The 24,734-nt window shown below is 40.1% G+C and overlaps 2 protein-coding genes across 12 annotated transcripts in view; one reads left to right on the forward strand and one right to left on the reverse strand.

Annotated features, from left to right (window-relative positions):
* CCDC167 (coiled-coil domain containing 167) overlaps positions 1 to 24,734 on the reverse strand; it is a 699,343-nt gene that overhangs the window by 350,832 nt on the left and 323,777 nt on the right. Inside the window, exon 1 of one of the 9 annotated variants that reach the window (XM_050787892.1) lies at positions 4,740 to 4,743. The exons of 7 other annotated variants lie outside the window; for them this stretch is intronic. The gene's annotated coding sequence lies outside the window, so the exon portion shown is untranslated. Of the gene's footprint in view, positions 1 to 3,624; positions 3,629 to 4,739; positions 4,744 to 24,734 lie in introns of those variants that run through there. One more of the 9 variants, XM_050787897.1, reaches the window with a different exon arrangement.
* The window catches only part of ZFAND3 (zinc finger AN1-type containing 3), a 335,360-nt gene that overhangs the window by 6,957 nt on the left and 303,669 nt on the right, over positions 1 to 24,734 (forward strand). The window lies entirely within an intron of this gene.

The raw sequence follows: 24,734 nt of genomic DNA on the forward strand, positions 1-24,734 counted from the left end.
GTCATATGCAGAAAAGGAGGTTAAGGAACTTTGTTTAAAGTGTCTTGGCCGGGTGCTGTGGCTCATGGCTGTAATCCCAGCACTTTGCCAGGCCGAGGCGGGAGGATCATTTGAGGTCAGGAGTTTGAGACCAGACTGAACAACATGGTGAAACCCTGTCTGTACCAAAAATAAAAAAATTAACAGTGTGGTGGCACACACCTGTAGTCTCAGCTGCTTGGGAGGCTGAGGCAGGAGAATCGCTTGAATCCAGGAGGTGGAGGTTGTAGTGAGCTGAGATCGTGCCACTGTACTCCAGTCTGGGCAACGGAGTAAGACTGTGTCTCAAACAAACAAACAAAAAAAAAAAGGTGTCTACTAGTCAGAATCTAAAACTGTATTCTAGAATGGCACTGCCCAGTATGGTAGCCATTAGCTGTAAGTAGCAGTTTAAATTCAGATTAAAGTTAAAAAATTTAGTTCCTCAGTCACTGTAGCTACTTTTAAGTACTCGCTAGCTCAGTAACTAGTGATTACCCTATTGAGGAACACAGATATAGAACATTTTCGGCCGGGCGCGGTGGCTCAAGCCTGTAATCCCAGCACTTTGGGAGGCCGAGACGGGCGGATCACGAGGCCAGGAGATCGAGAGACGATCCCGGCTAACACGGTGAAACCCCGTCTCTACTAAAAAATACAAAAAAAAAAACCTAGCCGGGCGAGGTGGCGGGCGCCTGTAGTCCCAGCTACTCGGGAGGCTGAGGCAGGAGAACGGCGTAAACCCGGGAGGCGGAGCTTGCAGCGAGCTGAGATCCGGCCACTGTACTCCAGCCTGGGTGACAGAGCAAGACTCCGTCTCAAAAAAAAAAAAAAAAAAAAAAAAAAAAAATTATGTTGGACAGTGCTGTTCTAGAATATTGACTGATGGGCAGCCAGAGTTTTCAAGCCTGTTTTCTTGTGGGCTCTCTAGATCCCTTTTTTTCTTACATTCTGAACATGAGGCACTTAGCTAATTTAGCTCTAAATTTCTTTCCAGCCCTAACGTTGTTTATTTCCACTGGGAGAAGCAATGCTATTGTTAATCCAGAGTACTGGGAAGTGCTCCTTTGGTTAGGAATGGGAATTAAAATTTCAGTAATGGGAATTAAAATGTAGTCTGTAATTTGAACCTTTTTTGAAGTGTTACTTTTGAGTCAGCCATTTTAGCTCTTTTAGCACTGTTAAACTGGCAGCCTGTACGGCTTATACAGGGAGGTGTTGGTCTAACAATCAGTTTCTTTTTGGTTCAAAGAATTTTTGCAGCTACTCACCTTTTAGAAAGTTGATAGGTTGTAGATAGGCTCTAGTTAGCTTTTATGACTTTTGTGGAGGAAAAATATTTGTTTTCACAAATGTAAATCTCATGGCAGCTTTTTATATGTGATTAGGGATAAGTGGATTGGATTTTCTGGTAAATTCAGGTTACTATATATAGAGAAAGGTGGAGTGTATTGGAATTTCCAGCAGTAACGGGCAAAACCAAACTGATCTGTGATGCACCAGTCTAATAGAATGGCACAGGTGAATGAAAATGCATGTCGTCCATGAGGCTGAGGGACAGAGCTGCTAACAGTGCCGGGTACCTGAAGTGGCTACAGCTGTTAAGGAGGGATGATGTACTAGCTAACTACATCTGTTCATTTAGCTGTACCAGATGTCCCATATCATAGGCAAGTTCGAGTTTATTAGGGTAGAAGAATGTCCTGGGAGAGGTCATTGATGCTGCTTGCTACCACTCTGGCCTTGGATGGAAGAGGAGGGCCAAGCCACACCAGAGCATTTTGTTTCCAGGTGTGAATAAGCTCTAGTTAGCTTCATTGAAGCTTTAGTAACTACCTGGTAGAGTGAGGTTGGTGATGTACTTAGGACCTTTTTGGGAGTGTCTTTTCTCATTTATTTCTGCTGAAGTGGAGTGGTGTGGAGTAACAGCTGTTGATGTCTTATCTGCTTCTTGGACTCTTACACACTGACAAGTTGAAGTGCATTTGCATAAAATAATCACGCTTATAGCCACGCTTCCTGGAAGGGGAAGCATTCTGACCATTCAAGAATATCACAAATACTCTTCCCATGGTCAGCTTCTTTGTCCAGGCACTTGATTTTATTCATTTATTTTTTACAAGAAAGTAAAAAAAATTTTCTGTGGCTTATGGTACCTAACTGGAAGAGTGGAGGCAGGAAGTTGGGGAACACGGAGTGGGTGGTGGACTTTGCTGTCACTTCTGTGCTTCGAAAGCTTTTATCTATTTCAGATCATCATTTTTTTAAAGGCAGCCCTTTCTAGGATGCTTTCGGCAGAAAAAATGGGCTGGCAAAATCATCTCCTGAAAAGATTTATGAATGAGACACATAAAGTACATTGAATAGTATAGTTATTCTTAAACTAGTCATAAGAGTATTAACTAGCAATAAATAATAAAAAGTAAACCAGAGGTAGGAGAAGGTATGGTGATTTCAATGTGAATTGTTTTTGGATTTATGATTTCTTGGTTTCTGTGCCTAGGGAGGCATGGATGGTATTACTCTTTTTCTTTTCTTTTCTTTTTCTTTTTTTTTTTTTTTAAGATGGAGTCTCACTCTGTTGCCCAGGCTGGAGTGCAGTGGTGTGATCTTGGCTCACTGCAACCTCCACCTCCCTGATTCAAGCCGATTTTCCTGCCTCAGCCTCCCTAGTAGCTGGGACTACAGGTGCGCGCCACCATGTCTGGCTAATTTCTTGCATTTTTAGTAGAGATGGGGTTTCACCATGTTAGCCAGGGTGGTCTCGATCTCCTGACCTTGTGATCTGCCCGCCTCTGCCTCCCAAAGTGCTGGGATTACAGGCGTGAGCCACTGCGCCTGGCCTGGATGGTATTACTGTTTTTCTTCAGTTGTTGCTGAAATCTAAAAAACCAGGTTTTTCAAGTCTTTATGTGTTCATGTGTGAAACTTTGCCCGTACATACAAAATCTTTACATTGTTTGACTTTACTGCATGCAGTTTAGTTTGCTTTTTCCTTTTAATATAACTTAAAGGTATTCTCTTACCTTTACAAGTGGAGAACTGTTCTGTGGACTGATTAGCAGTGGATTTGAGCCTGTAAATAGCCACTGCACTCCAGCCTGGGTGACATAATCAGACTTTGTTGCTTAAAAAAAAAAAAGTGGAGGATGCCAGACTTGGTGGCTCACGCCTGTAATCCCAGCACTTTGGTGGCTGAGGTGGGCAGATCACCTGAGGTCAGGAGTTCGAGACCAGCCTGGACAACATGGTAAAACCCCATCTCTACTAAAAATGCAGAAATTAGCCGGGCTTAATGGCCTGCACCTGTAATCCCAGCTACTCGGGAAGCTGAGGCAGGAGAATCACTTGAATCAGGAGGTGGAGGTTACAGTGAGCCAGGATTGCACCACTGCACTCCTTGGCAATAGAGTGAGACTCCGGCTCAAAAAAATAAAATAAAAGTAAAATAAATAGAGGAGTGTTTTTGTATATTGACCCACAAAAATACTTGCACGTAGGAACTTTTAATTTTTTTATTGATTTGGGAGAACATGTTCATGTAGTCTCTGAGGCCTGAGTTCCCTGTTTCTGTGGATCAGTCACTGTTAACTAGCTCACCCTGTTCCCCCAACTCCATCCATGCTGTAGCACTTCCAATATGTGCTTAAACCATGCATTTTATTTGTAAGGCTAATCATCATCTTCAGGGAATATTGAGCAGGATCTATTAAGGAACAGTTGCTTTGACTTAAATGAAAAAGTCTTTGCAAATGACAGATAAAATCTTGAGTGACAATGTGTGGAGTACTGCACCCTTGTATAGTAGGATCTCTTTAGGGGATCTCAAAAATCCTGATCTTTGGAAGTGTATGTCCCTACAGACTGCATTTTCTTACCCTTGGTTTTAAACTTTCTAGCATTATATATTCTAATCTGATAGTTGAAAGCCACCAAATTTGCCTGAGTAGTTTTCATTCTAAATAGATTAGAATTTTACATTGTGTGTGTTTTTGGTTGGAGTTAGGGACAGGAAAAATAGACTGTTGGGTTTGTGTTTAAAGTTGCGGTGCATTAAAGTCATTGGACAGAGATCTATTTACAGATTTGGAGGTGAGTTAGAAGGGAAAGGACACAGAAGGTGGTCAGAGGCAAAGACTGGGGCAAGGGGGATGAGGATGGGGACACGTGGAAGACAGTAGAATGGTGGCATTATAATTGGGAATGAAGTAGCTTTGTGGCCACCATTGTTTAGTCAATCTGTGAGAGGTGGTCTCATCTGTAAGGCTAGAGTAATTAATATGAAAAGGTGGTGGTTAGGGTTAATGAGATGTTCTGTCTTTTCTTGAAGTGTGGTATGTGAGTCCCCTGGGACCTTACAGGAACGTGCTAATGATCACAGGATGACAGCTGAGATACAGATTCCAAACTAAAGTTTAGTGGAAATAGCAGCAGTTTTCAGCAAAATTGGTGTTCCATCATGTTAGAACCCCATGGGCTCTTCTGCTAAGACCATAGGTACCTTCTTAGCCAGTTAAAGAAAAATGCTGTGTGGTTTCTCTTTGCAGCAGGCCATGGAGACTCAACCTACCTTTCTTTTATACCTTCTTAGCCAGTTAAAGAAAAATGCTGCGTGGTTTCTCTTTGCAGCAGGCCATGGAGACTCAACCTACCTTTCTTTTATTGGAATTGCCACAACCTGTTAATTCCATTGCTTGGGAATGATTTTTCTTCTCACCTTTCCCCCCCCATGCCTGGTAGGGGATTGAATAGTCTTGCCAATTGTCTGTTTAACTTGCTGTTCTTAGAAAAACAACTCATACAAGCCCTTCTCTTTTAAAACATTTTACAGTGAATACATATGGGGAAGTTACATTAGATCTTAAATAATTTAGCAGTAGTACTTCCTGGGGAATAGGACCTTTTCTTATTTGCTGAGAGGCTGATGAAGGGCCCCCTCTCTCGTCTATCCCAAACTCCTCCAAAACTCTGAAGATGAAGGGCATGCTGATCTCTTACCTCCAGAAAACCAACTGAGCTAAGTGGCTAGGCATGGGTTTTGGAATCAAAGATCTGGATTGGCACCAAAGATGTGAGTTTACCTCTCTGTCTCTTTATCTTTAAAAAAGTAATATCTTAGAGTTGGCTTTGCGATTTAGTGAGCTCTGATGCCTGTCAAGCCGTTGCCACAGAGCCTGGTCATGGTAATTACATTCATTAAAGGCCAGCTTCCCAACTTGAAAGAAGGAGCATTGGTGGCAGATTAGTAAATACACAACTATCTTGCCTTATATGGTCAATTTGCATTTATAGTGATCTCCAGACTGATGCCACATCATTAATTGGTGAAGTTTCTGACCAACCTTTGGCCATTTTCCAGAGCCAGTCCTTTTTCCAGCAAGTGTTAAGCACTCTATCTTGTGTCTTGAGCTATGCTAGGCAAGGGATACCTTGGTCTGGCTTCTGCCTAAGAAAGCTCACAGTCTAGAAGGGGAGGTGGATCAGTAAACTGACAAAACACTGTTAGAAAAGTGCTCTGGGAGATCACTGAGTATTATGAGAAGAACACTAATGGGCAGCTTATCTAGATGGGAACTGAGGGTGGCCAGGAGAGCTTCTCATGAGTTGGGCTTGAGCTAGGCATGAAAGATGAGCAGAAGTTAACCACATGAAGATGGTAAGGAGGGGATTTCTAGGCAGAGGGAACAGCTTGTACAGAGAGGCACAGAGGAATGGGAAAGTGTGCTGAATTAAGAGAATTGCAAACACAACTCAGTATGTTAGCTGCAGGGTATGGCAGGAGGCAAGACAAACCTAGGGAGATGAGCAGGGGCCAGTTATGAAGATACTTCATTGCTGTACTGTTGAACTTAAGGATCAGGAAGCAGCTGGGAAGCATTTAAAGATTTTAAGCATGGATAACATGATATTTATAATATATTTCAAAAAAGTTAATGTGGAGGATGCATTGGAGTGTATAGGCAGAGAGACCAGTTAGAGCAATTAAACCTTTTTGAACCATGGATCCCTTTGGCAACCTGGTGAAGTCTGTGGACCCCTTCTGAGAATAATGCATAAAACACCCGTGATTACAAAGGAAACCAGTTAGCTCATGGACCGTGGGAGCCTGTGGACCCTAGATAAAGTAACCCTGAAGAATGAAGCAGTGGGGTGCTGAAAATAATTGTAGGCTGGCAGTGGGGAATGAAGAGGGGGCTTAAATATAAGAGCAGCGACAGATTGGATGATGGGGAGTGGTGGTAAAGGAGAAGAGAAGCAGCAGGGTCTGACGTGGACTGCAGATGGAAGATGATGTCGGTCACTTGTAGTGGGTATAGAAGTTCCTTCGCTTACAAACTGTAGGTATGAAAGGTCATTTGTGAATTCATCTATTCCCAAATCCAAAGTGAAATTGGAGAAGCGACCAGTAGTGCCCTCTGTCAGTGGTATGCATTGTTTTGTTCAGTAGGAGAAAGTTTATGCTTCGGAAGTTCTTAAGTTGAAGTGATTCAGTGAATCTGTACTAGAAGATGGTAAGTGGGTGGTGAGAGGGATGATTTGTTTTAGACAGGTTAAGTGTACTTTCTGGCGAATTATAGACAGCTTAAGACAGTTTCTTGCTTTGCTTTTCTGTTTTCTTTTTTATTCCCTTCCCGTCTCCCCTCTCCCCTCAACAGGGTCTCGCTCTGTTGCCCAGGAGGCTAGAGTGCAGTGACAGGATCATAGCTCACTGCAACCTCGAACTCCTGGGCTTAAGTGATCCTCCTGCTTGAGCCTCTGAAGCAGCTAGGACTACAGGTGCATGCCACCACACCTGGCAAATTTTAAAGATTTTTTTTTTTTTTTTTTGTAGAGATGGGGGTCTCTCTATGTTGCTCAAACTGGGTTTGAACCTCTGGCATCAAGTGGTCTTCCCGTCTTGACCTCCCAAAACATTGGGACAGGCATGATCCCACTACTGATGAGCACAGGAGTTTTGACCTGCTCCATTTCTAACCTGGGCCAGTTCACTCCTCCTTTGGCAACCTGATGGTCCTTTGTTCATGGGAGGTTGCCATATTGATGCTGAATTTAGTGTGGACACCTGATCAGCATAATGCAGTACTGCCCAGAGCTCCTGGGCTCAAGCAATCCACCTCAGCCTCCCAAGTAGCTGGGACTACAGGCATGCTACCATTGTATCTTTTTTTTAATGTGAATTTTTTATTGAAGTATAACATAAATAATGAAAAATACATGAATCTTCAGTGTATGGCTAAATGAATTTTCTACAAAGTGAATATGCCTATGTAACCAGAAATAGCTAACAAGAAATAACATTTCCGGCCCCCAAGAATCCCTCTTCCTATCCTCTTCCGGTAACTACTCCCTTCCTCTGTCAAGGGTAATCACTATCCCAATTTGTACCATCACAGATTACTTAAAATTTTTTTTCTTCTTAGATTTTTTCTACAATTGAAGTATGACTTAGTTTACTGTAAACATTTCAAGTGTGTACTTTGGTAGATTAACAAAAATAGACTTCACAGCTGGGCGCGGTGACTCACACCTGTAATCCCAGCACTTTGAGGTCAGGAGTTAGAGACCAGCCTGGCCAACATAGTGAAACCTCATCTCTACTAAAAAGTACAAAAATTAGCTGGGCGTGGTGGCGCACGTGTGTGGTCCCAGCTACTCGGGAGGCTGAGGCAGGAGAATCACTTGAACCTGGGAGGTGGAGGCTGCAGTGAGCCGAGATCGTGCCACTGTACTTCCAGCCTGGGCGACAGAGTGAGACACCATCTCAAAAAAAAAAAAAAAAAAAAAAGACTTCATTTTTTAAAAAGGAGTTTTAGGTTTACAACAAAATTTACTAGAAGGTAAAAAGAGAGAGTTCCCATATACCCTTTAACTGTCTATGCACACAGCCTCTCCTGCTACCGACATCTCACACTAGTGTGGAACATTTGGTAGAATTGAACATACAGTGACACATCATTATCACTCAAAGCCCATAGTTTGCATTGGGATTCACGCTTGGTGGTGTATATTCAGTGGATTTTGACAATGTGTAATGAAACTACCATTATAATATATAGAATATTTCAGTGTCCTAAAAACCCTCTCTGCTCTGCCTGTTCATCTCTCCCTTCTCTTCAACCTTTGGCAACAACTTTTCATTGTCTCCCTAATTTTGGCTTTTTCAAAATTTCATATTGTTGGAATCATACAGTATGTAGCCTTTTCAGATTGGCTTCTTTTATATAGTAATAAGCATTTCTATGTCTTTTCATGACTTGCTAGCTCATTTTTTAGTTCTGATTAATATTCCAGTGTCTGAATTATACTACAGTTTATCCACTTACCTACTGAGAGACATCTTGATTGCTTCCAAGTTTTGGCAATTATGAATAAGGCTGCTGTGAATATCTGTGTGCAGGTTTTTGTGTGGACATGTTTTCAACTCATTTGGATAAGTAGCAAGGAACACAACTGCTGGATCATGTAAGAGTATGTTTAGTTTTGTAAGAAACTGCAAAACTTTGACAAGCGAGTGTACCATTTTGTATTCCCATCAGCAGTGAATGAGAGTTCCTGTTGCTCCACATCCTTGTCAGCATTTGGTGGTATTGAATGCTGACACTATGATATGTGATACATATGCATATATCATATGCATAATATGATATATGCACATATTATTATGATATGTGCATGTATGTATGTATGTTTCAAAAAAACTAGATACTACCAGTTTTCAAAAATGATTGTATCAGTTAACATTCATACCACCAATATATGAGAGTTCCGGTTAGTCCACATTTTGTCAATACTTGCTATTGATAGTCACTTTCATTTTGGTTGTATCAAGTTATTGCATTTTTCTTTTATATTTGTCTGATGACTAATAAAATAGAGCATCTTTCTTCATTGGCCATTTGGCTAAACTTTGTTGTGAGGTGCCTGTTTAAGCATTTTGCTTAAGTTTCTATTAGGTCATCTGCTTTTTTCTCATTCATTTGTAAGAGGTCTTTTTTTTGTTGTTCTTGTTCGAGATAGAGTCTCACCACTCTTGCAGGCTGGGGTACAGTGACACAGTCATGGCTCTTTGCAGCCTCAACCTATGGGCTCAAGTGGTCTTCCTGCCTTAGCCTCCCATGTAGCTGGGACCCCAGGTGTGCGCCACCACACTCAGCTAACTTTTAAATTTTTTTGTAGAGACGGGGTTTCACCCTGTTGCCCAGGCTGGTCTTGAACTCCTGGGCTCAAGTGATCCTCCTGCCCCAGCCTCCCAAAGTGCTGGGATTACAGGCGTGAGCCACTGTACCCGGCCTGTAAGAGTTTTTTTTTTTTAATGTATTCTGGATGAGTCCTTTTTTAGATAGCATGTACATGTACTGCGTGGTTTTGTATTTTCTTAAATCCTTTTTTAAAAAACTAGAAAGTGAGTGTATTCGTATGGTAAAAAATTTAAACACACAAGTGGGTATATTATGAAAAGGATGTCTCCTTCCTACTTTTAGTCCCTTACTGGGAGACCATAGCCTTAGTCCCACTTAGTTGTGGTTATGTTTTTTGAATATGTTTCCTGTGCATGTACTGCATATGTTCTTTTTTCTAACACAAATAGCATACCACAGACTATTCCCCACCTTGATTTTTTTAGTTAACATATCTTGGAATTCTTTCCAAATGAGCATATACATTTCTAGCATCCTTTATAATAAATGGCAGCATAATATTCCAGTAGGTGCATGTACCAGATTTTATTTAATCAGTTTATCTAGTTCCTTCTTGATGAGTGTTGTTATTATGCTACAAAAGTAGCATGAAATATGTTGAATTTTAGGGCTTATGGACAATCTAAGTGTGAAAATGCCTTAGGTGTCTGAATTAGGAGAGAGGATAAGCTAGGGCTTTATCATTTAGGGTGACATGAGTGCGTGTTATCATAGCTGAAGCCAAGGGAGCAGGTAGAGTCACATAAGAAGTATTGTTAAATCAGTGATTCTCTGTGAGATAGAAATGGAGTTGTCAGAATCACTTTGGGAGTCTTTTCTAAGAAACACATTACTCTTGCTTTCCCTCGCCCCAGTTTAGTGGGTCCCTGATAAGGTCATCCTTGACCGTTTTTCTTTTATCCCTTGAAAAAAGTGTCACTGTCCTTTTGAGACCCAGTGGTATAGAGTGAAAAGATAACTAAGGATGGAACCCTGAGGAACACAGGTAGAAAAAGATGACTTTGGAAAGGAGTTGGATACACTGAGATAGGAGATAAATCAGGTGAGTATAAGGTTACTGAAACCAAAGGAGGTGGTATTTCAACGAAGAAATGGCAGAAGGGTCATGCTGCAAAGAGTGGTCAAGTTAAGATGGTAATTGGTACTTCTCTGCTTCTTCAAGGTCCTCGAAGAACTTGAGTAATACTTTTAAAGTCATGTTTGTGCTTCTTAGCAGTATTCTGGCCCAGCATGGTACCAGGGTATGTTTTGTGAAAAATTGTTGTAACTACCTCCTACGTGTACCAGAAATTAACACCTTTCATTAATGATTCATGAATCTAACCATCATGAATTGAAAGAAACTTCTCTTGAATCTATATTTTCACTTCTATTAACACTTCCAATAATATATATGTTTTTAGGGTAGTTTTTAAAAAACCTTTGACCTTCAACTTCTTAGTCTTCTAGGTTCTGGCAGACAAGATTGCATTCACCTAATTTTTCTTGATATTTGACTTAATTTTATAGACGAACCATCTCTCTCAGCTTTTGTTTTTCTAGCAAGAAGTCCCTTTTATTTAGTCTGGACTTTGATTCCTGTAAATATTCATATGTCTTTTCTGAAATCTTTCCAATTGTATGTTATGTCTTTTTGAGGTGCATCTGTGTTGCTGAAAAGATACTAATATTCGTATTCCCCGTCTCTTCCCCATCCCCCATATAGATTGGGATGAGGTAGAAAGAAGGCATTCATATGGGAGATAACGAAATGTATTTCTTAAGAAAAGCTCAGTGTATATATATTTAGGAAAAATTAGGTGAAGAATGAGGTAAGATGAGGGGACAGACTTCTTGGCTGATACTGGTTTATCCTATTTTATTCATGACATATGCTGTATGTGTCAATATGACACAAGAAGAAAGGACATACTGGAATTATTAGAGGAGACAGTGTGAGGATTAAGGTCACGTAGGGTTTTTCAGATATTCTAAAAATCTTATTTTGCTGTGTGTTATTTTCTGTAAACATTCTTCAGTGTATTTTGCTCTGTAACTGCTCTGTTGTGACTTTAGGGAATTTTAAGCATTTCAGCATTGGAACTGTATAATCAAAGACAAGGGATCCTTTTAATGTATAGGTAGGCTTTTTTTTTTTTTTTTTTTTTTTTTTTTTTTGAGATGGAGTTTCGCCCTTGTTGTCCAGGCTGGAGTGCAATGGCGCAATCTCGGCTCACCGCAACCTCTGTCTCCCAGGTTCAAGCGATTCTCCTGCCTCAGTCTTCCGAGCAGCTGGGATTACAGGCATGCACCACCACACCCAGCTAACTTTTTTTGTATTTTTAGTAGAGACGGGATTTCTCCATTTGTCAGGCTGGTCTCGAACTCCTGACCTCAGGTGATCCGCCCGCCTCGGCCTCCCAAAGTGCTGGGATTACAGGCGTGAGCCCTCATGCCCGGCTGTTAGGCTGTTATTAAAGAACAGCTTATATAGAGAGCAGTGTGCATACCAATATGGTAAATATACACAAAGATACACTTTGTTTGTTTAAAATTATACTGATACAATTTAAATCGTGTCATAAATATTATAGCAACTTGATGTTACTTTATTTTAGAATATCCCTGGAGGCCTTTGAGGTTGAAGCTGTTTTGATTTCACACCCTTCTGTTTTAAAACATAGGGACTGACAGGGAGGCCCAGGGCTGCTCTCTGGGTGGTGCTACATTTGTAGACAAGAACAGCTTGCTGTATTTTAACCCAGAAAGATTAGAAAGTTTGTTCTTGAACTTCTGGTTCAGATTTAGATGCATCTTTGAAGTGCTGATACTTGGCTTATCTGAAGCTTTGGGATTATCATTTTCTAATTACGAAGGGATTGAAAGTGTTTATAACATTTTTACAGGTGGAAGGTAAATTTGTTATTTTGTTCCTCAATTTTTTTTTTTGCTTAATTTAAAAAATATTGAGATATAATGCACATACCATAAATTTCATCCTTTTGGAGTGTATAACTGTGTGTGGTTTTTAGTCTCTTCACAAAGTTATGTAACCATCACTACTGTCTTAATTCCAGACAATTTCATCACTTCATAATTCCAGACAATTTCATCACTTCGTAAAGAAATCTCATACCCAATAGCAGTCACTTCTCCCCTCAGCTCCTGCCAACCGTGAATCTACTTTCTGGTTCTATGGATCTGCCAGTTCTGGACATTTCGCATAAGTGGAATCATACCATATATGACCTTTTGTGTCTGGCTTCTTTGACTTAGCATAACGTTGTCAAGGTTTTTCCATGTTGTAGTGTACTGCATGTCTTTTTGTGGCTGTATAGTATTCCATTGTATGGATATACCACATTTTGTTTATCTTTCATCAGCTGATGGATAATGAGTTGTTTCAGGTTTTGGCTATTATGAATAATACTGCTGTGAACATTTCTTTACAAGTTTTTGTGTGAACACCTGTTTTCACTTGTCATATTTGAATACCTAGGAGGGGAATTTCTGGATCATATGGTAACTCTGTTTAACTTTTGAGTAAACTACCATCCGGTTTTCCAGAGTCAACTACATTATTTTACGTTCCCACCAGCAATGTATGAAGACTCCAGTTTCTTCATATCTTTGCCAATGCTTATCATTGCTGCTCTTTTTGATTATAGCCAACCTAGTGGCATCTCCATTGTGTTTTGATTTGCATTTCCTTAATGACTAATGATATTGAGTATCATTAAATATTCCTATTGACCATTTGTGTATCTTCTTTGGAAAAATGTCTATTTAAATATTTTGCATGTTTTAAAATTGAGTTATATGCCTTTTTAGTTGTAAATTGTAAAATTTCTTTATGTATTCCGTTTACTAGTTATCAGATACAGGATTTGCAAATTTTTCCCCCCATTTTGTAGGTGGTGGTTTCATGGTTTTTTGGGATGTGTCCTTTAGAGCACAAAAGTTTTAATTTTAATGAATTCTTATTTATATTTTTGTTGTTTTTGCTTGTGCTTTTGGTATCATATCTAAGAAAACTTTACCTAATTCAAGGTCACAAAGATTTACACTATGTTTTCTCTAATAGTTTTATAGTTTTAGTTCTTATTTTACATTTAAGTTGGTTATCTATTTTTTTTTTTTTTTTTGAGGTGGAGTTTTGCTCTTGTTGCCCAAGCTGGAGTGCAATGGCGCGATCTCGGCTCACTGCAACCTCCGCCTCCCAGGTTCAAGCGATTTCCTGTCTCAGCCCCCAAAGTAGCTGGACCTTCAGGGACACACCACCTTGCCTGGCTAATTTTTTGTATTTTTGGTAGAGATGGAGTTTCACCATGTTGCTCAGGCTGGTCTTGAACTCTTGAGCTCAAGCAGTCCTCCTGCTTCAGGTTCCCAAAGTACTGGGATTACAGGCATGCGGCCACCATGCCTGGCCAATTTTATTTCATTAATCTGTAATGTCTGTCTTTATGCCAATGTCACACTGTCTTGAGTACTTCCTTTGTGATAGGTTTTGAAACCAGGAATTGTGTGACTTCTACAATTTCATTCTTCTTTATCAAGAGTGTTTGGCTGTTTTGGGTCCTTTGAAATTACATATGAATTTTAGGATCAGCTTGTCAGCTTCTCCAAAGAAGCCAACTTAGAGTTTGGTAGGGATTGCATTGCATCTCCAGATGAATTTGGGGAGTGTCTCCATATTAACAATATTTAGTCTTCTTATCCTTGAACATGGGATGTCTTTTCATTTATCTGTCTTCAATTCTTTCAACATTTTGTAGTTTTCAGTGTACAGTGATCTGGTCTTTTGCTTTCCAAAACCAGAAACTCTTTTTTAAATTGAAGGTTTCCTAAGACTTTTGGGGAGGCAGTTCTGCTAACCAAACACAAAAGAGACCATTTGGTTAGAAAAAAACAGAGATAACAGGAAGATTAATTATTTTAGTAATAAAGCAAAGAACCAATTTATTGAAATTTTTTAGAATATGCTTTGTAATCATAATGCTTAAATCTGTTGTTACACGTTTGTCTCAGTCCAGAAGTTCTTCTTTGTGACTTCAAGATACTTGAGAAACAATCAGTAATCAGTTAATGGGTTGCTGGGTTATAGAAAAATCAACACAGAGGAAATTTAGAGATCTTGAGTAAATATTTTACTTTAGCTATGAAAGAGGGTAATGAATGAAAGAGGATATTTTAAGAAAGATTTCCGGATAAGCTTCAGTTCTTTGAGTAATAGCTTTTTGGAAAGAGAGACTGTTTCTCTAGTATCTGATTTTCTCCTTCCCCATAACATTTTATCATGAAAAATCAAGAATTGTACATCCATTTATTTACTACCTAGATTCTGTAATATTTTGCTTTATTTGCTTTCTATCCTATCCATCTATTAATCTTATTTTTTATTTTCCAAGTAAATTGTAGACTCAATACATTTACCCTTCTATACTTCAGCATGCATATCATTAACTAGAGTTTAACATTTGTTTTCAAATTTTGAAGTACAATTTATATACAGTGAAAAACACATCTCTCAAGTATAGTATTCAGTGAGTTTTGACAAATGCACATATATGTCTTAGTTTGGGCTGCTATAACAAAATACGTGGGTAATTTATAAGCAGTATAAATTTATTGCTCATAGTTCTGGAGGGCCAGGTCAAGGTACCGGCAGATTCAGTGTCTGATGAGGGCCCATTCCTTATAGGTGGCACCTTGTTGCTGTGTCCTTATGTGGCGGAAGGGTCATCTTCTTTTATAAAGGCACTAGTTCCATTGATGAGGGTGATGTCTTAATAACTTAGTTACCTCCCCAGAAGCCCCAGTTCTTTATACTATCACAACCTAACAGTATTAGGTTCCAACAAATGAATTTTGGGGAGGACACCAACATTGTACAGAGTAGTACTCTGTAACCCAAACCTTTACCAGGAGATATACTACGTAATGCTACTCTTGATCCAGAAAGGTTCCTCATGTCCCTAGTCAGTCTGGTTCCTTCTGCTCTGTTTCTCATCCCCTATCAGGCAGCCATGGTCCTGATTTTTTTCCCATCATAGATTAGTTTTGCCTGTTTTGAAAGTCATATAAATGGAGTCATATGCTGTGTACATTATACTCTTTGACACAGTGTAATGTTTTTGATATTTATCAGTGTTGTATGAATCAGTTTGTTCATTTTTTATTGCATATTTTAAATAGTATTATTTAGTTGTATAACTATACAACCAGTTTCTCTATTCTCCTATTTATATATACCCTACTTTGCTTTTTAAATACTACTACTACTACTACTACTATAAAAATCACTTATCGGCAAACACCCTTACCTGACATCAAGAAAAGGACTAGAATAGATTGGAATTTTCTTAGATAACTTTATATCCCATCCTTGCTTTTATAGTTGCCTTAATTTTATTTTTAGATAGAGTTTGGGAGATACCCTAGCCCCGTGAGCATCCTAATTTCAAATCTCATTCATGATGTTGTAATTTCTATTACAGGATAATCTTTTAAATCTTAATTTCTTTCTGGGTGTGGTGGCTCTTGCCGGTAATCCCAGCACTTTGGGAGGCCGAAGTGGGCGGATGACTTGAGGTCAGGAGTTTGAGACCAGCCTGGCCAACATTGCAAAACCCCATGTCTACTAAAAATACAAAAGTTAGCCAGGTGTGGTTGTGTGTGCCTGTAATCCCAGCTGCTCAGGAGGTTGAGGCACGAGAATTGTTTGAACCCAGGAGGCAGAGGTTCTAGTGAGCTGAGATCGTGCCATTGCACTCCAGCCTGAGCAACAGAGTGAAACTGTGTTTCAAAAAGAAAAAAAAAATCTTAATTTCTTAAGCCCACTGTGCCTTGACTTTCAGGTGATTTTTTTTTTCTTTCTTTTTTTTAAAGTGTTCCTGGCTGAGCGCAGTAGCTCATGCCTGTAATCCCAGCACTTTGGGAGGCTGACGCAGGCAGATCACGAGGTCAGGAGATCGAGACCATCCTGGCTAACGCAGTGAAACCCTGTCTCTACTAAAGAATACAAAAAAATTAGTCGGGTGTGGTGGCGGGCACCTGTAGTCCCAGCTACTTGGGAGGCTAAGGTGGGAGAATGGCTTGAACCTGGGAGGCGGAGCTTGCAGTGAGCCGAGATTGCGCCACTGCACTCCAGCCTAGGTGACGGTGAGACTCCGTCTCAAAAAAAAAAAAATAAAGTGTTTTTCTGTCTTTGCTTGTTATACAGTTTTGTAAAATCCTACCTGTTTCTCTGAAGCTGAAATCAGATCTGAGAGCTAATAGGAGAGTTTTGTTTTGACAGCTATGCAGTCCACATTATTCCTGTTCAGAGACCAGTGTTTGTGTAATGAGTTGAGCCTGTTTTTGCAATTACTTAGCATTTTCCTCACTAAAAAAAACCTTTAATATACTCAACAATCATTGGTAAATAAGACCTCTTTTTCTTTTCTGGGTCAGACATTGCATATTCTTTTAACATTTCCAACAGTGATAGTTTTCTGTCCTTGTGGATCCTTGTAATTTCTAAAGAAAAAAAAAAAAGCTAATTTGAACATATTCCCAAAGTTAATAAATACTAACAAATGCTGAGTACAATAAGATTATTTATTTTCTATTTTTTTGTTTTTTGGTACAGAGTCTCACTTTGTTGCCCAGGCTGGAATGCAATGATGTCATCTTGGCTCACTGTCACTTCCACCCCTTGGCTCAAGTGATCCTCCTACTTGAGCCTCCTGAGTAGCTGGGACAACAAGACCCACCACGCCTGGCTTTTTTTCTTTTTTTCTTTTCTTCTCTCTTTTTTTTTTTTTTTTTTTTTGTGAAGACAGGGTTTTGCCTGTTGCCTAGACTGGTCTCCAACTCTTAGGCTCCAGTGATCTACCTGCCTCGACCTCCTAAAGTGTTAGGATTACAGGCATGAGCCACTGCGCCTGGCCAAGATGGATTGATTCTTTCTCCTTTCCTTTTTCCTTTCCCTTTTCCTTTCCCCTTACCTTTCCCCTTTCCTTTCCACTGCGCCCAGCCAGTTTTTTTCTTTTCTAAGTGAAACAGTCTTTAGTCTATTGGTGTGGTGAAAGGCCTAAGAGCTGGAGCTTTGGTCTGCTGGCTGAGGTTCTGCTTACTTGTTGCTTCTTAACAAACCACTTTAATACTTAGGATGTTAAAAAGCAATTATCGGCCGGGCGCGGTGGCTCACTCCTGTAATCCCAGCACTTTGGGAGGCTGAGGTAGGCAGATCACGAGGTCAGGAGATCGAGACCACCCTGGCTAACACGGTGAAACTCTGTCTCTACAAAAAAAAATATACAAAAAATTAGCTGGGTGTGGTGGCGGGAGCCCATAGTCCCAGCTACTCGGGAGGCTGAGGCAAGAGAATGGCATGAACCTGGAAGGCGGAGCTTGCAGTGAGCCTAGATTGTGCCACTGCACTCCAGCCTGGCCAACAGAGCGAGACTCCGTCTCAAAAAAAAAGAAAAAAAGCAATTATCTCTCACAGTTGATGGGCTCAGTTGGAGACTGGCATAGCATCACTTCTACCATATTCTGTGGTCAAAGCAGTTATGGAGCCTGCCCAGATTCAAGAGAAGGGGAACTGGACTCCATTTCTCAATGAGAGGAGTAGCACAGAGCTTGGGGCCATCTTTAATCTTCTACTGATGGTGTGACTGGCTCAGTGGCAATCTTGGGAGGGAGACGTAACTGAATTACAGACAGCAGTCGTTTTTAGGTGTTATAACGTGTTATATACACCCTCCTTATCACTCAAAAAAAATTTTTTTAAAAAATTTTCTTCTGGGTTAAAATTTACCATGCCTAGGCACAGCTCCAAAGTAAACCTGTTTTGTTGTCTTTGTTGGCAGAAGGGTAAACATAAATGAAATTTGGTTAGGGAAAAGGTTTTTAATGATACAGATAAGAAAATAAACTGAGAAGAATGTCAGGTTTCCTAGCCATTTTTCCTCAAAGGAAGCATGTATAGCTTAATCTTCCAAGAACGAACTTGTTTTACTGCTTTTTTGTACTGTGATCTATGGTAACTTGCAGCATTTAGGAAAATGGTTTTTGAAGCAGGTTGCATGTATCATCAGTAGAACAGAGTATGCCAGTCTCTACTCCCTCATAGACTTTCTAGGCTGGACTTGTCCCTTCCTCGTACTCAGCGTCCTTGGAACATATCCTCTTAGACGTTTGTAAAGTGCTTTGGAAAATAATGATGAAATGGGTTGAAATCAGCATGGTTCATAATTTTCCTAACTTCTGAGCTTAAAGTGAGCCTTAGCTTATCCTTCATGATGCTTACCTTTTAGAGGTCTAAAGACTAATGGTAAAGTTTTTCTTTTCCTGGTTAGATTTTTAAAATGAAACATTGTTTTTGGAATGTTAAAACTTACACTGCCCTGCATCCTGGGATTTGTGAAGTGTTCTCTCATCTCTGTACCTCAGCTCTTAGAATTGCTCTGTTATGACGTGTCTCCCATCACATACCCGGGCCCTGATTAAATACCTGTACAACTTTTCCTGATCCCATGGGACACTCAGGTTGGCTTTTGCCTGTTCCTATTACAGCCCTGATCCATCATATATATATGTCTGGGTTCATTTTAGGCTGTTTAAGGGTTGAGGCCATCTCAGTCATCTTTAGTTCCACCACAGTGCCTTACATTATGCTTTACTTAAATGTATTCGATGCGATATACTCCTAGGTGCACAATATTCCACTAAGAACCCAAGCCTTAGCAGAAACTAACAAGTGCTATTAAAAAGTGTGGAAAATTGAGCCAGGTGCAACTGTTTGAGAGGCTGAGGCAAGAGGATCTCTTGAGCACAGGAGTTTAAGTCCAGCCTGGAGAACATAGCAAGACCCTTGTCCCTTTAAAATAAAAGGGAAAATTATAGTATTAAAGTTATGAAGAAAGCCATTGAGCACCTAATAATGGCAGCTGATATTTCTGTAGCACAATGTAAGTTTCACATAAGTTTAATTGCACACTTTGACTACTCTTGGACCGTTGCAGATATTTTACTCCTTAACAGTAAAGAGTGTGGAACTTGGTGAAGCTCACTCATCTAGAAAGAGGCGGAGCTGGAATTCAAACTAGTGTGTAAGTATCTGAGGCAATCCTATAATTTATACTTGTTTTTTTTTTTTTTTTTTTTTTTTTTTTTTTAGATGGAGTCTTGCTCTGTCGCCCTGGCTGGAGTATAGTGGCTTGATCTCGGCTCACTGCAAACTCCGCCTCCCAGGTTCAAGCAGTTATCCTGCCTCAGCCTCCTGAGTAGCTGGGAGTACAGGCGTGTGCCACCACACCCGGCTAATTTTTTTGTAGTTTTAATAGATACGGGGTTTCACCATGTTAACCAGGATGGTCTCAATCTCCTGACCTCGTGATCTGCCTGCCTCAGCCTCCCAAAGTGCTGGGATTACAGGCTTGAGCCACTGTGTCTGGTGTATACTTGTGATTTTTATTCAAGTAGGTTTTGCATTTGAAGATAAAAAATAGATTGAAAGATGATAGTTGAATTCTTGGCTTTACTAAAAGAATTTTTATTTCTGGTGATATATTAACCAGAGATTTAATTTGCACCAGTTTGATTTATATCACCCGTTGGCAATATACTACATGTGAAAGTTGCTTTTTATGTTTTTTATATTTGGAGAATTATTTTAAAATACCAGCTCACGTAAGGTTATTTGCTCAAGTTAACAAGTGCCCCAAAAAACCTCATCAGTCGGCTGGGCGTGGTTGCTCACGCCTGTAATCCCAGCACTATGGGAGGCTGAGGGGGGCGTGGATCGCGAGGTCAGGAGATCGAGACCATCCTGGCCAACATGGTGAAACCCTGTCTTTACTGAAAATACAGAAATTAGCTGGATGTGGTGGTGTGTGCCTGTAATCCCAGCTACTTGGGAGGCTGAGGCATGAGAATCACTTGAACCCCAGAGGCAGAGGTTGCAGTGAGCCGAGATCGCACCACTGCACTCCAGCCTGGCGACAGAGTGAGACTCTGCAGGATATCAGACACTCAGTACTATTGATACACAGAGTACTATTGATACACAGAAAGTGATATGAGTGATTATTTTCTCTATTCTCCATAATATGATGTATAATTGGTACCAGTCTAGATACATAGGAAAGAAGTTAATCTGTTACATATAAAGGATGCCTTGGGAATAGGTCAGTAAACTGCCTAGGGCCAGATCTGGCCAATGAATTCAGAATTTTTTTTATAAGAATGATGTTATGTTTTTATAACGTTGGAAAGATATTTTTGTGTGAAAATTACATGAAATTCAATTTGGTGTGCTCATACATAAAGTTTTATTGGAACATGGTCATGCTCATTTACTTATTGTTGGTGGTTAATTTTGTGCTACAGTGATAGAATTGAGTAGTTGTGACAGAGATATAGTGGCCTAAAAGCCTAAAATATTTACAGAAAGGTTTGTTAATTTTTCTGCCTTAGGGTATTAGTGCCTAATTCTGCCTTGTGGAACCTCAGTTGAGAAAGGGCAAGGATTACCAGTGATGATCCCTTTTAGATTGCTGCAGTATTCTTTATATTTAATAGGAAAGTACAGTTATCATTACTGTTTTGAGAATTTTATCCTTTCTTTTTGCTCTTTGTCACTTGGCTTTGACAATTGCAGCCTGGATTGGGCACTCAAGTTTTATTTTGTTCTAAGCTGCTGAGCTTGACTAGTCCATTTTATTTGGCACTTTGAAAAGTACTTTTTAAAAATAGCTTACATTGAGATTTGCTTTTGAGAAGCTACTAATTGGCAGTTCCAAACTGGACAGATTGAGGCCAGGTAAAGCCTGTAGGTGCCTGTCAGGCAGCAGTTAAGTTAAAAATCACCTGCTGTCAACACCAGGGAATTCTATAATCATTTTCATTTTTGAATAAATGGAGAATCATTAGATTCCTGGAGCTGCAGCACTGAATGGGGAAAATGGTTATTCTGCATATGTGCAGTATTTCCTTTGTCTCTGTAGCTTCATCATAAATTACTCTTTGTTAACCTCTTTCTGGCTTTGGTTAAAAATTATTTTTCTAGTAAGTTTTTAATTAGGAAATGCAGAAATAGAACTGCTTGAGTTGTCATAACTTAAACTAGCCATGAAACTTAAAAACTGGAGAGACAGCTGTCTCGCTTAGAATGTAACTGAGTTTATTGTTGAAGTTATGTTTAAAAAAAACTTGGGAGGGTTGTGTTTGCTGTCTTTGTTTTTTTCCTTCTTCCTCAAAAAAAATTTTTTTTTTTAAACCGATGTTTAGTGTCTCAATGCTGGTAGTCTGGTATTATGTGATACTGAAGACAGTTATAGACAGGCATAAGAGAATTGTTGAGAGAGCTGTCAGCTTCTCCTTTAAACTTCTATTTTGTAACGAACTTTTTAAACTTTGATCTAGTTTTGACAAGTGAAGTTCTTTAAACATCATATTTTTCTGTGGAAGGGGATTTTGAAATAAAAAATCAACTCTAAGATTTCACAGAAGTCTTAAGGCCTATCAGCCAATAGTGTCTTCTGTTATTCTGGTAATTAAAATAAACTGCTTTGCAAGTTGAGATGAATTAGTTTGGATTCTATATTCCTGTTGCTCATCAACGGGGGCTGCAGGGGACCAGAAGGCTGGAGTGAAGATGGAGGAGGATGGGAGAGATGGGGGAGGACCATAGATGCACTACATTCTCAAGCCAGAGCTCCCCTTTTAGAGTTGCATTATTCTATTCCATTTTTCTTTTTGACTTTTCCCCCTCTCCTCTTCTTTCGGCGACAGGGAGGTAAAGTAATTTATAAACACCTGTCTTCCCTGGATGAATTGCATCGTATAGTATTTTGTGCTTGTGCCATTAGTATTTTTATTTATTTATTTTTCTGCTTCTTCTTATTTTTGAGACAGAGTTTCTCTTTTATTGCCCAGACTGGAGTGCAGTGGCGCAATCTTGGCTCACTGCAACCTCCGCCTCCCGGGTTCAAGTGATTATCCTGCCTCAGCCTCCCTAGTAGCTGGGATTACAGGGGCCCGCCACTATGCCTGGCTAATTTTTTGTATTTTTAGTAGAGACGGGGTTTCACCATGTTGGCCAGGCTGGTCTGGAACTCCTGACGTCAGGTGATCCACCTGCTTCGGCCTCCCAAAGTGCTGGGATTACAGGCGTGAGCCACTGTGCCTGGCCTTGATTTTTGTTTAAAACTTCACTCCTTTTAAAGTGATACAGAGTTGTGATAATATATGGAAAATGTCCTGAAGGGCAGCAGATGGACTTCTTGAAACTTGATTTAAGTGCCCTTTTGGGAAGGAATGTTGTGGTCCTGAGTAAGGGATGAGTGAGGCTCTGTGGGTTCTGCCACCATCTCCCGTCCTTTCCTTTGGTTTCACCTAAATGTGATTGCTTTCTCTGCTGTACCCCTTCTCTGTGCTTCCTTCTGTCTGTCCTTGCCGCTGCCACCACTGCTTGCTGCAGGTACCTATAAAATGGCTATGTGGTATCTCAACAACAAGTCGGAGCAATGGACCATTCGTGAGAACATTACATTCATCCTGGGCACAGCCCGAGTAGGTTTATTACTATAGTAGGAGGTCTATCTTGTAGCCCTTGAGTATCTTATCTGAATTGGAAGCTAGAGAAGAACAAAACACAGATGATTGAAACATAACCAGAAGCAGGATGATTTTATTTCAGTTGAAGCTCTTTAGAGCCAGTCAAGAGAGGCTTTTTGGAAGAGATGAGGTTTTTCTATCTGAGGAAGGTTAGAATGGGATTAATAGACTTGTAAAAGCTGGGATTGGGAGTGAGAATCAGTTAGTCACCAAATATTCTGCTGTTTACTTTGTGCCAGACGTCGCTCTAGGCACTGGGCACACAGAATAAGTCACTGCCCTCTTGTATCCTGCCTGAGGATGACACATCTAATGGGTAATCGTCATGTCAGTCAGTGACAGACCACAAATACGAAGGTGGTCCTATAAGATTAGACTACTGTATTTTTACTGTCCCGTTCCTATGTTTAGATATGCGAATACTTACCACTGTGTCACAGTGGCCAACAGTATTCAGTACAGTAACACATACTGGTTTGTAGCCTAGCAGTGATAGGCCATACCACATAGCCTAGGTGTGTAATAGGATATATCATCAAGGTTTTTCTGAGTACACGCAATGATGTTTGCACAACAATGAAATTACCTAATGACATATTTTTCAGAACATGTTCCCATTGTTAAGCGATGCATGACTGTAGTTAACAGAGGCAGAGATGGGTCTTGCTATGTTGCCAAGGCTGGTCTCTGACTCCTGGCTTGAAAGCAGTCCTTCTGTCTCAGCCTCCTGAGTATCTGGGATTACAGGTGTGAGCCACTGCACCCGGCCCTTTGACTCCTTATACCTGCTCTGTTTCCCACTCCCATTGGTCACCAAATTGGTTTTCTTGGTTATATCTGTCTTGTCTCTCCCTCCTTGCCATCACTGCTACCCTAATTCAGTGAGCCTCTGCTTCCTGCTTGGCCTCTTGCCTCCTTTTTTTTTTCTTTTTTGAGACAGTGTCTCGCACTGTCACCCAGGCTGGAGTGCAGTGGTGTGGCGGGTACATGCCACCATGCCCGGCTAATATTATCTTTTTTTTTTTTCCTGGTAGAGATGGGGTTTCACCATGTTGTCCAGGCTGGTCTCTAACTCCTGACCTCAGGTGATCCAACTGCCTTGGCCTCCTTAAGTGCTGGGATTACAGGTGTGAGTCACCACGCCCAGCCGTTGGCCTGTTGCCTCTTATTAGAACTTCTTGTTGGATTCCAGTCTTTTCCCACTCCATTTTATTAATTTGTGGCCTTTGGAAAACAGATCTGTTCATGTCATTTACCCACCAAAAAAGGGTAAGTTCTTACTCTTTGAAATAAAAATCAAACTCCTTAGTCTGCCTCCAAACTATCCTGTTTAGCCTCATCTTCCACCCTTTGCCACATATACTGTATTTGAGCTACATAAAAGTAATTGTTGTTCCCTACTTACAGTATTCTCTGAAGATCTCAAAGTGTTGTAGCACAGTTATGAATGGATTTCATAATGACCCTGAATCCTAAAATAGAGTTTAATTATTTTTAATATTCTTGTTCAAGAATGAAAGGCAGCATATAAAAGGAAAGATTTCTGTCCAAGAGAGTTAAAATTGGAAAAAAATACCTCGTATCTAAAGGGACAGATTTATAGCCATTAGGAAAATTTGGCTGCTTAGAGAAGATACTCAGATGCACAGAAATTTGACCAGCTGTTACAGTGTAAGTTGCACATTGCCTGGTTGAGCTTCCTCAGTAGCTCAGTTTCTGTTGTTGTTTTTGTTAATTAAAGATTGATTATTTAAAGGCACAGAAACAATAGCTGATACATTGTACATTGCAGATAAAGTGTTCATCTTAGGCATCAAAAATAATTTTGATCTAACTTGTAAAGAATTGCTGGTAGCCATTCTAACTATAATGTAGGAAGATCACAGAGCCTACTGTGACCAGTACTTTTGGGCTTAGTTTATATTCTGGCTG

The sequence above is a fragment of the Macaca thibetana genome, chromosome 4 (genome assembly GCF_024542745.1).
Source record: "Macaca thibetana thibetana isolate TM-01 chromosome 4, ASM2454274v1, whole genome shotgun sequence".
Lineage (NCBI taxonomy): Eukaryota > Metazoa > Chordata > Mammalia > Primates > Cercopithecidae > Macaca > Macaca thibetana.